At 39.5% G+C, this 16,131-nt stretch overlaps 2 long non-coding RNA genes across 2 annotated transcripts in view; both read right to left on the reverse strand.

Moving 5' to 3' along the window:
* The window catches only part of LOC149248862 (uncharacterized), a 53,481-nt gene extending 40,440 nt beyond the window's left edge, over window positions 1-13,041 (reverse strand). Inside the window, exons 1-3 of the long non-coding RNA XR_016266706.1 lie at window positions 12,945-13,041; window positions 12,566-12,798; window positions 12,377-12,463 (exon numbers count right to left, since the gene is read on the reverse strand). This is a non-coding gene — a long non-coding RNA (uncharacterized LOC149248862). The remainder of the gene's footprint in view (window positions 1-12,376; window positions 12,464-12,565; window positions 12,799-12,944) is intronic.
* Window positions 13,042-13,174: 133 nt separating this feature from the next.
* On the reverse strand, window positions 13,175-15,044 carry LOC149248863 (uncharacterized). The gene is made up of 3 exons (XR_016265790.1): window positions 13,763-15,044; window positions 13,440-13,587; window positions 13,175-13,293 (listed from the first exon to the last, which is right to left on the reverse strand). It is a non-coding gene; the product is annotated as an uncharacterized LOC149248863 (long non-coding RNA).
* Window positions 15,045-16,131: the final 1,087 nt, after the last annotated feature.

A 16,131-nucleotide genomic window follows, 5' to 3' on the forward strand; every position in this document is an offset into this window, starting at 1 on the left:
CCTACATAAGTTTGTTGGCCGACCTTGACAATTTGTCCATAATCAAAATAAATTCATAACTTCATTTGTACATGTCGGAATCGGATGATCTCTAGATCAATCCTACACCTCTCAGAGAGAGGAATCCAAGAAAAATATCAGCTATCATAAATAAGATGACCCATGTGGAGTTTGGCCCTAGTTGCCAATTTTAAAACTCCCTCTCAACTAGGGAGAACTCCATCTACTAATCCATCTGCCAATCTGTACTATCTCTGCCATCAATGCACTGCTCTGCTGAACTATGAAGAAGAAGAAGTGATCAAGAATGTATCATACCATTCTCTACTGACCTGAAGTCAGTCCCAAATAAAAGAGTGTCTCATACCACTCTTATTGACCCAAAGTCAGTTCCAATCAAAAGAGAGTGTCTCATATCACTCTTACTGACCCGAAGTCAATTCCATTGATCCCAGATCAATATCATTCATCCTAGCATAGGGAGTACAGTAGTACTATGGTCCCTATCCTCATTTCCCTAGTCATTGGCCAGATGAGAGGTACTTCCCATGAGTCCCAAACTGCATGGGTAGGATGTCTCAGCAGGAGAAAGATGAACCACTCATCCTGCCTACATGTCGCCAAGGGATATCACGAGGGAAGGCTGAACCACTCACCCTGTACACAGCAAACCACTAGAGGAAGATTGAACCACTCACCCTATAATTGCTCATCGCTCCAAGAAGTACCCCAAGCCCCCCAGAGCTCAATGCCCATATCATGTAGGACCCTCATAAGAGGGTCTCTCCATGACTCCAAGTCGTTCTCGAAAGGCCAAGAACTTGACCTTCCCCAGGGGATTTGTCAGAATATCAGCGACCTGCTCATCAGTCCCAATGTGATGGAGCCTTATTGCTCCTCGTTGTACCATATCCCGGATAAAGTGGTACTTGATATCTATATGCTTGGAGGGATCATGAAACACAGGATTCTCTGATAATCGGATCGCACTCTGGTTGTCGCAGAGGATCACGATGGTATCTAGCACATGTCCAAACAGCTCACTGAAGAGCTTCCTCGACTAAACAGCTTCACAAGAGGCCATAATAGCAACCGTGTATTCAGCCTCAGTGGTGCTCAAGGCAACCGATTTCTGCTTCCTGCTCATCCAAGATATCGAAGCAAAACCCAAAGAAAAACAACATCCAGAAGTGCTCTTTCGATCCACCACACTGTCAGCCCAATCAACATCAGAATAACCATGCAACCTCACATCTCCGGCAGTGTATCTCAGTCCATGAGTGATTGTGCCCCGAAGATATCTCAGAAGATTCTTGGCACCCAAAAATTTCACCTGCCTTTTGTCAGACCTCCAACCCTAGGAAGTAGTGCATCGGTCCTTGGTCCATCTCAAATTCAATAGCCAACTCCCTCTTACATTTGTGAATCAGAGGGTTTGCACCTGTCAAAAGAAGTCGTCCACATAAAGTACCAGAATGAGAGGTTTATCATTTTCAACCTTAAAGTAAAGGTTCGGATCGACTTCACTTCTAGTGAATCTCTGCTTCATCAGATAGCTATCGATCCTCTCATACCAAGCCCGGGGTGCTTGCTTCTCCATAGAGAGATTTTTTCAACCTGCATACACAAGATTCCCGATCATGAACCTCAAACCCCTCAGGTTGCTCCACATAGACTTCCTCTTTGATCGAGCCATGCAAGAAAGTGGTCTTGACATCCATCTAATGTAGGTTCCATCCTTGTGAGGCAACAAGGGCTATGATCGAGCGGATGGTGGTGTATCGGGCAACAGGTGCAAATAACTCATCGTAATCTACACCTTCCTTTTGAGAGAAACCTTGAGCAACAAAGCGAACCTTGAACTTTTCTGCACTTCCATTAGCTCCATGCTTGATTTTGTAGAGCCACTTAGAGGTGACAACCGATTTGTCCTAGGGTCTAGGGACCACATCCCAAACATCATTCTTCATAATTGACTTGTATTCTTCATTCATAGCATCCTTCCATACTTGTTGCTCCACGACTTCTTCAAATGATGAAGGCTCATTTTGAATGATAATGCTCATGACAGTCAAGTATCCTTGATACCTGTTCGACTTCTTGCTTTCACGAAAGGTCCCCCTTGGTGCAATATGTCTCTCGACATCTTCGAGAGTCTCCCTAAGCCATGAGGGTCTCCTCTTGGAGGAGGGCGGCACTTGAGGAGGAGGATCAATAGGACCCATAAGTTCATCAACATCTGTCATTGTTTCATCTTCTTTTGCACCCTGTTTTCCGGTGTCAGCTTCTTTGTCCTTCTTTGTCCTTCCTTGGGATAGGAAGGTTGTTGTCCTCCTGAGGACCATATCTTCGTCGAAGGCGACATCATGACTTATCTCAACTTCCCTTTGACCAGCCACATAAATTCTATATCCCTTAGAATTTTAACTATAGCTCACAAAAATTCCTTTCTTCCCAGATGTACCCAATTTGCTTCTTTTATCTTTCAGCACATGAAAATATACAGGGCTTCCAAAAATTCTAAAATGAGAGACATCGGGTTTATTACCAGTGAACATTTCTTCGGGAGTCTTGGAGTCCAATGCTTGATGAGGGCATCGGTTTTGAACATACACAACGGTATTTGCAGCTTCAGCCCATAGGAACTTTGGAAGCCCTTCATCATGAAGCATGGCACGAACAACTTCTACAATAGTGCAATTCTTCCTTTTAGCCACACCATTCTGCTCATGAGTGTATGGTGTTGTAGTCTCCTTCTTAATGCCAACTTCTCTGTCATAATCTTGGAATTCATTGGATTTGTACTCTGTCCCATTATCAGTCCTCAATATCTTGATTTTCTTCTCGGATTGGTTTTCGATAAAGGCTTTGAAGTGTCGGAACCAGGTGAACACTTCATCCTTCTTCTTCAAGAAGTAGATCCAGGTTTTGCGAGAATAATCATCCGTAAAGGTGAGATAATATAAATATCCTCCCAAAGAGTTTACAGGCATCATACCAAAAGTGTCGGAGTGGATCAATTGCAATATGTATGTGGTCTTGCTATCACTTGAGGGGAATGGTCCCCTTGTAAGTTTTCCTTCGGCACATCCTGGACATACACCTTCATACTCTACTTTGAATTTGAGCATACCTGTTACCATCTGTCTCACATCGCGTAGCGCCTTATAATAAAGATGGGCAAACCTCCAGTGCCATAGTTCAGATTGTAGAGATATGTCGCAAGACATGGCTCCCAATGGACTTCCTCCAACTTTATACAAAGTGTCAACCCTAAACCCAAGAATAAAAGCATCTTTAAAATTTCTTTTCCAAACACGTACCTTTCCATCGATAAAAGCCACCTTGAATCCTTTATTTTCCATTGCCAAAATGGACACAAGGTTCTTCTTGAGATCGGGTACATATAGTACTTCTTGCAAATGAATAGTGTTACCTTGATTCAATTGAAGAGTAACATTCCCTACTCCCTTCACGGGATAGGCGGCATCGTCTCCAAGGATGATCTCCAAGTTTGTCTCATTTTCTATCAAATTAGAGAGGGCTTCCTTGTATCCGGTGAAGTGCCTTAAGGCACCACTATCAATCGGCCAATTTCCCATAGTGTCCGGAGGAGAGACAGTGAAGAGGGCCAATATAAAATAGTACTCTTTGTGTTTATTATTAACAACATTGGATTCTTCATACCTGGAGTTCCTTGATCTCTTGGAGGGTCGACAATTTCCTTGATGTCCTGCATTACTTTTTCCCTTGCCATTGGACCTGCCATTCCTTTGATCGTTGTTGTTGAAGTTGCCCCTGGAATGCTTGTGATCATCATCATGTGATGTGTCCCTTCTATTTGGACACTCCCTTACATAGTGGCCAAACTTATTGCAAACAAATCACCCGCCCTTCCTTCCTCCCTTAAATCTAGGCTTTCCATGGAAATGACCTTTAGACCCTGCATTATTTCTCAGTTTGGCATGAACGGAGAACGCAATGGGGTTGCTTCTAATAAAAGGCATTTCTTGCTCCACCATTCTTATTTCTTCTTGAATGCATCTCGACATCAATTCTTCAAACCCTGGAATTCGATCATTGTTGAGTATAGTCGTTCTAAATACATACCACTCAAGTGGGAGTCCTCCAAGGGTGGTGAGAGTAAGTTCCCTGTCAGGAATGACTTCTCCAATCGAAAGTAGATCATTCTTGATCTCAGTGCTCCTTAAGAAGTAGGATTGAATATCCTCATCCTTGCCCTTCTTAATATCTTTCAACTTATTCTTGAGAAATAGAATTTGATTAGCATTACTAACCTTGAACACATTGATCAACTTGTCCTAAATCTCCTTGGAGGTCTTCAAATCGGAGATGCAAGCCATCAGACGCTTGTCAATGGAATCCCTGATAATCTTCTTTGCTTTGACTTCAACCCTATTGTACTTGGTCTTCACAGCAACCGGTACATTTGAAAGAGGCTCAGAGATTTTACCCTGCACATAATCCATCACTTCTTGTTCTTCCAAGGTCAAATCAAGAGACATCTTCCATCCGTGATAGTCAGATTTATCATGGAGCTTATCTTCAATCGAGAAGTGGGATGAGCTAGGGACAAACCCCAATGTGGGTAAACCCTTGATCAAATCTTCTTATAGTCTTCAATCGTTCATAGAGAGAGAGTACAATTTACAAATCTGATATATTGTAACGGCAATAAAAGAGCCCTAACTAGAAAAGTCAACATTGGTCAACAGGGAATTTTAACCCTCACAATTTGGTCAACTTTAGTCAATGTCGACCTCCAAACAGCAAAATGAATCAACCCTCAAAACAACCCAAAATAGTCCAGTCAAACCTAGTCAAACAGCCAACCTTGCAGTCAGCTCTAGCTGCAGTCAACGTTGGTCAAAGTCAATGTTTGAACTTTGACCTCGATTTCTGTGCCCAAAAATGCGACTTGCCCAAATAGAAATATCTCACCCAAAAACACAGTCAAACATGTCAATGTTGTTGGTCAACATATGGTCAAGCTGTCCAAAAATTCGGTCTCCTGAAATTTCGGTCATGTGGAGAGAGAGAGGCCCCTAAATCTGCACTCAATCAATGAGGAGAGAGAGAGAAGTGTGAAGATGAGTGTGTCCAAATGAGGCTAAGGCATCATGTATTTATAGCAAACGTTGAGGATGAATATATGTGATTGTTGGGCTATGTGATTGTTGGGCTTCTGAGAATACGTAAGTTTGTTGGCCAACCTTGACCACTTCTCCATAATCAAAATAAATTCATAACTTCATTTATACATATTGGAATCGGATGATCTCTAAATTAATCCTACAACTCTCGGAGAGAGGAATCCAAGAAAAATATTAGCTATCATAAATAAGATGACCCATGGGGAGGGGGGCAAATACCAAACAAGACCAATGTTGATGTTTGGGTAGCATTGGTAGTATTTTCACGTGTGGGGAAAGTAGCCAAAGTGATGGAGCTTTGCACTGATAAACCCATGTTATTTTGATGACCCATGGTATTGCACCCTTTGGAAGTATAAGTACAAGGGAGAGTGATTCATACTTGTTGTCAGCAACAGAGCTTCTTGTGGAGTGGAGGAGAAGGTCAAGTAAGCCTCAAACCCCTTAAGACCAAGAGGGCCTATGGAAGGTGGCTGACAAGAGAGCATCTTGTGGAGAAGTCGAGTAGGCCTCATACCTTTGGAGTGCTAAGAGGGCCTATGGAGGATAAGGTCCAATAGGACTCGGACCCCTTTGAGGGCAAAGAGGGCCTACGGGAAGTGGTCAACCTGAGAGCATCTTGTAGTGGGGTATGTTGAGTAGACCTCAAATGTTTCAAGGTCAAGAGGGCTTGTGGAAGGTGGTTGGCAAGAGAGCATCTTGTGGAGGAGAAAGTAAGCTAGGCCTCAAACTTGGAAGGATCCAGTTTTTTGAAGTAATATAAAGTATTTTAATTCAAAAACAAACAAACAAAAAATTATGTTTTGCATTAAGTTAGTTTGCATTGGAAATTTCCACACTAACCAAATGGAATAATTCTATAGGGCATAAGCACTTATACCTACAAGTATCCAAACTCAACAAGGGTCAAGGAATTGTAGAAAGCCTTTTCCTTCATCGATATTTACGACACATTTGGAGATAGAAAAGTGTTTTGTGACAATTTTAGATTATAGGCAGTGGTCAAAAAATGTCATCATAAGGGATGATCTAAATATGACAATGAAGGTTGGAAAGGTTTTTTTTTTTAGGGGAGGGTGGGGCGCATGCCAAACAAGACCAATGTTGATGTTTTGGGTAGCATCGAGAGTATTCTCACATGTGGGGAAAGTGAGCTAAGAGATGGGGCTTTACACCCATAGACCCACGATATTCCGATGACCCATGGTATTGCACCCTTTGGAAAGGTATAAGTACAAGGGTGAGTCATCCATTCTTGTTGTCAACAAGAGAGCCTCTTATAGAGGAGAAGGCCAAGTAGGCCTCAAACCTATGGAGGGGGTATGTGGTCAACAACAGAGCATCTTGTAGAGGAGAAGGCTGAGTAGGCCTCAAACCCCTTAAGGGCCAAGAGGGCGGGTGGAAGGTCGCTAACAAGAGAGCATCCTGTGGAGAAGAAGGCTAAGTAGGCTTCATAGCTTTGGAGGGCTACGAGAGCCTATAGAGGAGAAGGCCCGCTAGGACTCAAACCCCTTTGAGGGTAAAGAGGGCCTATGGAAGGTGGTTAGCAAGAGAGCATCTTGTGGAGGAGGATGTTGAGTAGGACTCGGACCTTTCAGGGCCGAGAGGGCCTGTGGAAGGTGGTTGGCAAGAGAGCATCTTGTAGAGGAGAAGGTCAAGTAAGCCTCAAACCTATCGAAGGTCGAGAGGGCCTGTGGCAGGTTGGAGAGAGGGCCTGTGGAAGGTGGTTGGCAAGAGAGCATCTTGTAGAGGAGAAGGTCAAGTAGGCCTCAAACCTATCGAAGGTCGAGAGGGCCTGTGGCAGGTTGGAAAGATAACATCTTGTGGAGGAGAAGGTCGAGTAGGCCTTGAACTTGTGGAGGCCGAGAGGGCCTATAGAGGGCCAAGAGGGCCTACGGAGGGTGATGAGGCTCTAGTTGAAAAAAGAAGATTGAGGAGAAATTGCTAGGGGAGATTTATAGAGAAATTCAAGGGAAGTCCAACACGAAGAGAAGGACCGAGCTGAGGGGTCTATTTGTTGTGGAGACCGAGTTATTTCCTTGGGCTAATTTGAGAAGTGCATAAGCCATACAATTGCTAAAGAGGTCGCGAGCAGGGAGAGAGGGTAGAAAGCACACCAAGGAATCCAAGCTTGTCTTGGGGCTGATTCCAATTCAACATTTAAGTTTCTAGGCAGCCATAATCTCCGGGGGAGCGAGTTACAAGTTCCCCTTCAACTGTTATTTCTCTGAGTAATTTTCTATGGGTCAAAATAAGGGGTTTTATATGTAAGTTTTCCCTTGCACTGAGCATTTTAGTGAGCATTGTAAAAGGGTCATTTTCCTTGGTATGGGAACCCTAGGTTCCTGTTGAAGCACCTATAAGAATTATGATTTTGCGCTTAAATTTTGTGTTCATTGTGCATGATCTAATTGTTGGTTTTGTGTGTGTGTGCACACTAAGTCTAGTGCCCAAAATTCTAACAACTCATTGATAGATTACTTACCTTAGAGGTTTTAAGATTCAGGGCTTTAGGATGTGGAGCCTATTAGCTCAGTTCCAACATAAAGGAACTTTAGAAAAGGAAGGGAATGGGTATCAAACATATTAGAAAGGATTTTGGTGGCAAAAAAGATTTTGGAGGATGTGGAATGACTTGAGTCATTGGCAAGGTTAGGGAGACCTTTATACCATCTAGCCATATTGTTACAATTAGAAAAAAATGAGAAGCATCAAAAACCCTTCAAATTTAAGCATAATTTGTTAAAAGAAGGTTACAAAAATTTGATCACCTAGAATTGGAAGAAATATGAACCTTGTACAAGGGAGACAACAACTATTTATCTACCGGGAATAAATTTGATGAAAGTTTAAAACATAATAGCACAGTGGGAAAAGAAAAACTCCTAGAATGCTCAACAAAAGCTTACTAGGACCAAGGAATAGATCAAGAAATTGTTTGAAGCATAAAAGGAACGAATCATTACAAAAAAGGAGAATATTAATCTAAAAAATTTAGAAGAAAGAATAGGGCTACTTGGTTTATAGAGGGAAACAAGAATACTAAATTCTTCCAAAACTACATGAAACATCAAAAGAACATCAAAAAAATACATGGAAGACAAGTAAGAAAGATGGGAGGAAGCGAAGAAATTTCTCAAAGATGGCATTAAGAGGAGTAAAGCACTTCAAAAATTTATTCCAAGAACCTCGTAAGGCAAACATAACAATGATTGAAGAACAACAAAATGAAGAACTTGAAGCTTAAGTAACAAAAGAGGGACTCAAATCAATTCTACAATCTTTTAAGAAACCAAATAGACTAAGTCCACATAGTTAGACAATAAAATTTTGTGTTTTTCTGACCTCCTAGAATAGGAGTAGGAGAGGGTGATAAAAAAATCTAGAGTTAACATCAATAGCTCTTCCAAAGCAAAATGATCCATAAAATTTTGATGATTATAGCCCTATCTCAATATGCAATTTTTGTACAAAATTCCAACAATAATTACAACAAATAGGCTTAAAAGAAAGAATTCCCCCACTTTGTCTCAAAAGAGTTAGTTTGGTTTTCTTCACAATGTGGTGAGGAATAGCACAACGAGGACTACATATAAGAAAAAGTTAAAAAAATCGAACTATTATGATGAAATCAGACTTAGCTAAGGTTTATTACAAGGTGATCTAGTTAGATCATGGGATTATTTTGATTCAGATTGGGATGAGATCTTAAGTAGTAAATTAGATTATGGGGTGCACTTTCTCAACTTCCTAGGGGTCTAATGTGGGGATGACCTATGTCTCCTTATTTATTAGTGTTGGTTGAAAAAGGTTTGAGCAGATGGTGAATGCATCTAAAAGGGAAGGTACTATAAAGGGTATTAAAATGAGAACCTATTTCTCCTTGTCCTATTTACTATTTGTAAATGAAGAAAATTTGTTCCCCCTTTGAACAATTCTGGAAGTAGAAAAGTATAAAAAGATCCTTGAGTTGCACAATAATGAAAAATGGATGTATGTGAATGTTCATAAATCCTTTAATGTTATTCAATAGCCTAGAGGAAGGTAGAGAGACAGTTTGCTCAAATATTGATGCAAGGTTATAATATCTAAGGTTTTTCCTCAAGCCTACTAACTACAGATTCAAGGATTGGAGTTGGCTCTATGAAAAAATTGAAGAGAGGATGACTAATTCTTGCTACCGACAGTTATCCAAAAAAGGCAAGCTAACTTTGGTCAAATTAGTTTTGGAGGGGATACCTATTTATTGGCATTTTTTAGCTTAGATAACAAAAGGAATGTTGGGGAAAAATAGAAAAAGGTGCTTTAGCTTCCCATGTTCAAGAAAAAGCTGTGTTGCACGGGTACCCGCACCCGGGGGTGGGGTTCTCGAACCCATCCCGGGTTCCCGCACCCAAGTACCAGATTCGGGTACGGGTTCTTCCCAGACGAACCCAGAAGAACCGGGTTCTTCCATGAAGAACCAGGTTCTTCAAAAAAAAAAATTGGGTTCTTTTCCTTTAACGGGTTCTTGGGTTCTTCGGGTGCTTGGGTTCTTGGGTTCTTCAGGTTCTTCGGGTTCTTCATGTGCTTGGGTTCTTGGGTTCTTCGGGTTCTTCGGGTTGGGTTCTTTGGGTTCTTCATAAAAAAACTATATTAAAAATTTAATTTTCAAATAATTTTTTTTATTGAAATTTAAAAATGATATGCCATAAACGAATGATATGCCATAGAATATAGAATATATGCCATAAACGAATGATATCATTTTTGGAGTCATTGATGGTCATTGGTCTGGAATCTGGATTGTCCTTCAGAGATGGTTGTAAGGTCTTCTAAATGTTTCTCAAGGAAATTTTCTGCCATCATTTCCAAAGATTACAGTTTCCAAAGAATGTCTTTGTTCACATGCCTTAGCATTGCTCTATGGGAATGACGTGTTGCTCAAGGGTAATGAATCATTGTACAAATTTATCAACACTGAACAGTGTAAGTTTTTCAAAACTTATGAGTGACACAATATTATAAAAGGAACATTATGGGTGTACAATCCCACAAGCAGAATATCATATCATATTGGTTGTAGCTTTGTGGAAATATTTAATACGGTGATGACCATAGTTAGAAAAAAAGGGTAGCTATTTGCACATTCATGAGTCCCTTCCTACCGCAGGAGACTCTTATGATCAGTCTCTCCATTAGTCTTATGCTATAAATTTATAAAAACAATTTCAAAACTTATGCCCAAGGTTTGTTAGAGTCTCAATGTAAATTATGAATCTCCTGTATTTGTGGATCTTCAATGCCTTTAATATTATATGGCATCGAAACCAGAACTGGAAAAGAGACCTCTTACTCTATAATTTGAGCCTGCAGATTCTTGTAAATCAATTTGGAATGAATTTATGAAACATTCATTCCCGAGCCAAATAAGTTAATAACCATCAAATTATAAATTGTAAATGCACACATACAGGTTCAGACATTTTCGGTCAAATAGAAAGTAGGATTGAGACCAGCCATAAGCTGTAATCAGCTGATGCTGTTAAATGGCGAAGGGATATTTTGGAAAATGGCTAAATTAAGTATCAAAATCTGCCAATTTCTCACAGCATTCTGATAACATCATGTTAAGATTAAAACTAGGAAAATATGCCTAAATGAATAAGCGTGTTTTGTGGAAGGGTAAGGCTGCCACTGTTTTAACTTTTTGGGATTGCTTTACCACAGAGCACACCATGCATGGGGCAGGTGGATGATTAGACATCAAGAAAAGTCTAGACCTCTATCAGGTTGAGAAGAATCTCCTATGAAAAAATTGTGTTTTTATATGGGAGAGACTAAACATGTTTAAATGATTATCATTAAAGTTTTCTTGTTTAAAGTTGAAAAAATATACAAATTCAAATTTCATATATATTATTAATTATAAATTTATAATTTATAAAATATAATTATTAAAATTTAATATTATTATATTACCCGACAAACCCACGCACCTTGTTTCCAAAAATGTCGTCCCGTCCCCGTCCCCGTCCCCGTCCCCGTCCCCGTCCCCGCACCCACGTTTCCTGGCAACATAGAGAAAAAGCTAAAGGGAAGGAATACCATTTTTTAAGAGGAAAAAGATTGCAAAACTGTAAAGAGTATAGAGGAATTAAAGAATATTCATATATTTGAACAAGATTTAGCAACAAAAAATTTATGGAGAATGAAAAGGAATGAAGGCTTGTGGAGAAAAGTGATTATAGCTCTTGAATGGAGGATTGGATTAGAAGTAAAATGAAGGTTTTTCGAGCACGCAATCACATTTTGACATGCCTTTGTTTGAGACAAGGGAGAAGGTCATTACACCTTGGAGATCTTGAAGGACTGTGTCAGATTTCTTGTTAATCTTGCAAATGGCAAAATGGAGTCAAATAGAAAAAGGGTCGAGAATTTTTCAGAGTTTTCGATCATAACAAAATGACACATTGATGTTGGACCTTAAGCAGTTGGTTTGGAGGCATATGTCTATTTCATCAATCAATGTTTTTCTTTGGTAAGAACTATTGTTGATGTAGTTGGAGATGACTTGATTATTATTGGTAGAGAATCCTTGGGATGAAGTTCAATGGGCCCCTTACATTAGGCTTAAGCTAAATTACAATCATGGAAATAATTACAGAGGTGAGATCTAAATCTGTAATTTTGAGGGACTGATCTCTCAAAACAAAACTGCCATTGCAAGCAACGATGTTGAAACTAGTCAAAATCCTTTTGGACTAATTTGCAAATCTGGTGGAAGAATTTATTGTATGAAGAACTTATTAAACAAAGTTGAAACTTCCTAGAAGATGGTTTTTAATGTTTTGAGTATTATTTGTATTCATGCCAACAATTGTCTTTTGCCTTCGGAAGACTATTTACATGGGCCATTTTAATTAGTGTAAATTTAGTTGGTTAAGCCTGTTTGGAGTGGTAAAATTTGAGGAACAAACAAAAGTAGCAAAGTATATTGGGAGTGATGGAAGGAATCTATATATCTATATTTGGATTTCTTCCTAAAATATCAAATATGCATTTGACTTCATGGAACATATATAGGGAAAGAAAGAGAGAAAAAAGACTTTAGGTAGAAATAAGTACATTTTGCAAAAAACAGAAACCATAAACCTTGAATAGCCCCTTTGAATTTCAAAAGGGGCATCACATAATTATTTGATAAATTAAACCAGGCATACCTGCTCTTTAGCCTTTGCTGCACCCACTACACCCATGGAGCATTAGAACTTTCATTAGTTGAATTGTTTGGGTTAAGCCTTAATTTCCTGGCCCATTGAACCCAACAAAAACAAAACCAGAAAAATATAATGAGAAATATTTAAAAAACACCAAGAAAACAAAAACTCATGAGAAATTTGGGAGCTTACCCTTCCTTCGATGCTTTCCCGATCGATGTGTTAGAATGTGTTCCCTTACTAATGTGTCGATCGAAGGTGATCGAAGGTGTTCTTTCCTTACTAACCCTCTGTTACCCGTGCGTTTCCCGAATGATTACTGATGCCAAATGTGTTCGGCGAGATAGCAGCATTTATTGCATCCACCTATCAATTCGCTTTTGCTCCCACCACCCCAAAGGAATCGAAGGCCTAAAAGAAATTTTCTGAAAAAAATGAGAGATATTAACCATAAATTGTAAATTACAAGAAAATATTTAACACAAATTACAGGTAGAAGTAAGTCCATCCTATGGAGAAAAAGAAACTAGTACACCCTCCATATATGTCAGGAGAAAATGACGAAGCTTACAGGGGCTTTGATCCCGAAGAGGACTCGCACTCCACCCTTTGCCTCTCTGTGAAAGGCAGAGAGAGATTCAACAGTGCACCTCCACCTTTATTTACCTGCATTACAAGGCACATGAAATAAATTCTTAAAAATGCTTCTGATATAATTATGTAGAAGAATGGAAGTTAAATTTAACCGAAAATACCTCCTCCTCCTCCTCCTCCTTCCCCTTCCCCTTCCCCTTCCCCTTCCCCTTCCTCTGCCTCTACTGCACTTCCTCCTTCGCCTTCCCCTGCCTCCACTGCACCTCCTCCTTCACCTTCTCCTGGCCCCACTGCTAGGACTAGAGATAATTTCCCACGCATTGAACCTAACAAAAATAAAACCAAAAATTCATGTAAAACAAATATTAAAAAAATAAAAAAATTCTCTTAAAAAAGATTAAGGAGCCAGTAACATACTATAAAAATGTATTAAAAAGAGACCAAAACAACCTGAGGGCAGGAAGAGATTAACTGTGCTTGTGCTTGAAATGAGGATGATCCATAGGTTTTGGACCAAAAGCTGATGGACCTTTCTTTCCTTCTCAGACCACCAAAATATTAAATGGCTCCTTCACATTGCTGGTTCTAAACTTTGGAAAAAATCACATTATAATTTGTGCCTAAAAATGAGAGAAATGAAGCAGTGCCCATTGCATCAGTGGAATCTGCATCGATTCTAAACTTTAAAACAAATCACATTATGATTTGAAGATTTGTAAACTTTAAAACAAATCACATTATAATTTCAAGATTTCTAAACTTTAAAACAAATCACATTATAATTTGTATCTTCACCTGTGCCCATTGCATCAGTGGAATCTGCATCGGCTGTTTCGATTCAGATCGGAGTACCAAGCCCAGCCGTGAGATTCTGGCTATTCCTTAGGGCTTTATGCACTTAGATACCTGGCTAGTGACCGAAATAATACGAATCAGACGAAAAGGCGATGGCATCATTGATCCTTGCTTGGGACTTGGCTCGCACATCTCGATGAGGAAACTATACTTGCGAATGCTCCTTTCACGTGCAATCGGTGCTTCTCCTGCTTATGGAAGAGGTAGGGGAAGTTGCCACTAGCTCAGGTGCCCAGCAGCACCTCCATCCCGCTCGTCTGCTTTTCTGGGTCTGGGTTGGACCGTCTTCATTTCCCATTCATTAACCCCAATTAAATTATGAAAACCACTGGTAACAGCGAAGCCAAGCGGAGAAAGCAACCAGAGTAAAAAAAAAAAAACCAGAGAGATATCAAACCAAAAATCGGCATGGCCATGCCTAAAATTCAGAAGAGAATAACCAGAGAGCCAACAATACGAAAAAAGATGGAAACAGTAAGCCAAAAATAAAATTATAAAAAACAAAAACAACACAGCAGACACCATAAACAACCAAGAAGGCCGCCATCAACAACACAACAGACGCCACAAACAATCAAGAAGGCCGCCATCACATCGCCTGAACTCTCAATTCCAACTCTGCTCTGTTCTGCGTCCATGGCCACCGAAGAGACCATCACATTATATGAACTCCCTATGCATCCGAACTGCCTGCTGCGTAATTAACCTCACATTCGCATTCTGAATCTGAACTTAATGCTACAATGTGAATGCCACCATTCTTGATCATCATCTCAACTCTAATTTTCTCTGCGTCGCTTAGTGTCATCTTCGCGTCGTCCAGCGCACCTTTGCTTTCATTTGAGTTTTCACATTTGCTTTCATTTGAGTTTTGTGTTGTTGCAGGCAGTACATGATCTTGTGCAGTAACCCCGTCCTCCTTTTTCCACAAGAAAAACGCGTGAATTGCCATTATTTTCGGCTGGAAGGAACGGTGGTGGATTCAGGGCGGAATTATCTCATCAATTGAAAGGGATTCTTCCCAGAGCTGGAGCTCTGTAGTAAATGCCAGAGGAATACCCTGTCCGGAGCCCTGTAGTAAATGCGAGAGGAATGCCTTGTTTCTTCTCGGCTTAGAAGTCCGGTGAAAAAACTACGACGACATCAGACCCTGCTTTGTGTCCAGGCCGACCAGCGGACACATCACTCCTCTCTCCCGCCAGGCGTCCAAACTCGAATTGCATTTAATGAGGGCGGTGATTATCTTGTTTCATTAAAAAAAATTATGCTTTTTCTGATTTATGCTTTTTTTGCTTTTCTGATTTATGCTTTTTTCAAAACAACTGTTTGGCTTTTCTAACCATAACCATGCCTTCTAATGATGACATGAATTCAAATTTTGAAATGACGCCACCGACCACTTGCACCAACGCAACAAATCTAATTTATTTTTTATTTTAAAATAATAATTAACGTAAAATGCAAAAAAAAATAAACAACCATTTGATGGATTAAAATTATGGCATTTTAAGTCTTTAAAAATATTTTGAATAGTGTTTCTCACTCATTGCACACTAACAATTATGGGATTGAATAAATGTTTCTCTTAACAACATATTTTTTATTAATTAAATGTGTGAGAATTAATATTATAGAAATTGTTTATATAATGTATATTTATTTGATGAATTTAGATTTATTTTAATTTTAGATTTATTAGTTAAATTAGGTTTTTTAAAAGATGATTGAGGAAATAGTCACTTATGTTAGGTGATTATTTTTCTGACTTTTGAGGTTTAGTTGTTCAAGGATAATTTATAGGATTTTTGTATCTGCAAACAATGTTGTACTTCTGAGTGGAAAGAACGTGCCATTAAAACAAAGAGAAGAGTTGTCTCTCTTTCCTTTCTTTAACTCTTTTCATGCTTGTTATTACAAAACTTGAGACTTGTTTCCTAGACTACATCACATGATATCATCCATGTTTGGACCTCCCAAGTCATAAAAGAACAAATGCTTTTAATAAATGCTAAGTTGCAAGTAAACCCAAGAGTTATAGAGCATAGTGAAATGAAATGAAATGGTTTTAATGACGTCCACGAGACCTCGCGGTGTAAGGGACCACCCACTATCGCTTAATCCATATTCAGATTTTTTTTCTAGGTTGATTTTGTTTTTATGGATATTGAGTAAGAAATTTGTTGTTTTGTGAAGTCTTGTCTCCTCAAAAAGCTCACTAAGATTGTTCACCTTTAGATTGCTAACAAATTGACGATGGATAACTTCATACGCTACACACTCCTTGATAAAATGCCATTATGTTTCTACCA

The sequence above is a fragment of the Pinus tabuliformis genome, chromosome 7 (assembly GCF_031772625.1).
Source record: "Pinus tabuliformis cultivar Carrire ecotype Pingquan chromosome 7, CPIR1, whole genome shotgun sequence".
Taxonomy (NCBI): Eukaryota; Viridiplantae; Streptophyta; class Pinopsida; order Pinales; family Pinaceae; genus Pinus; species Pinus tabuliformis.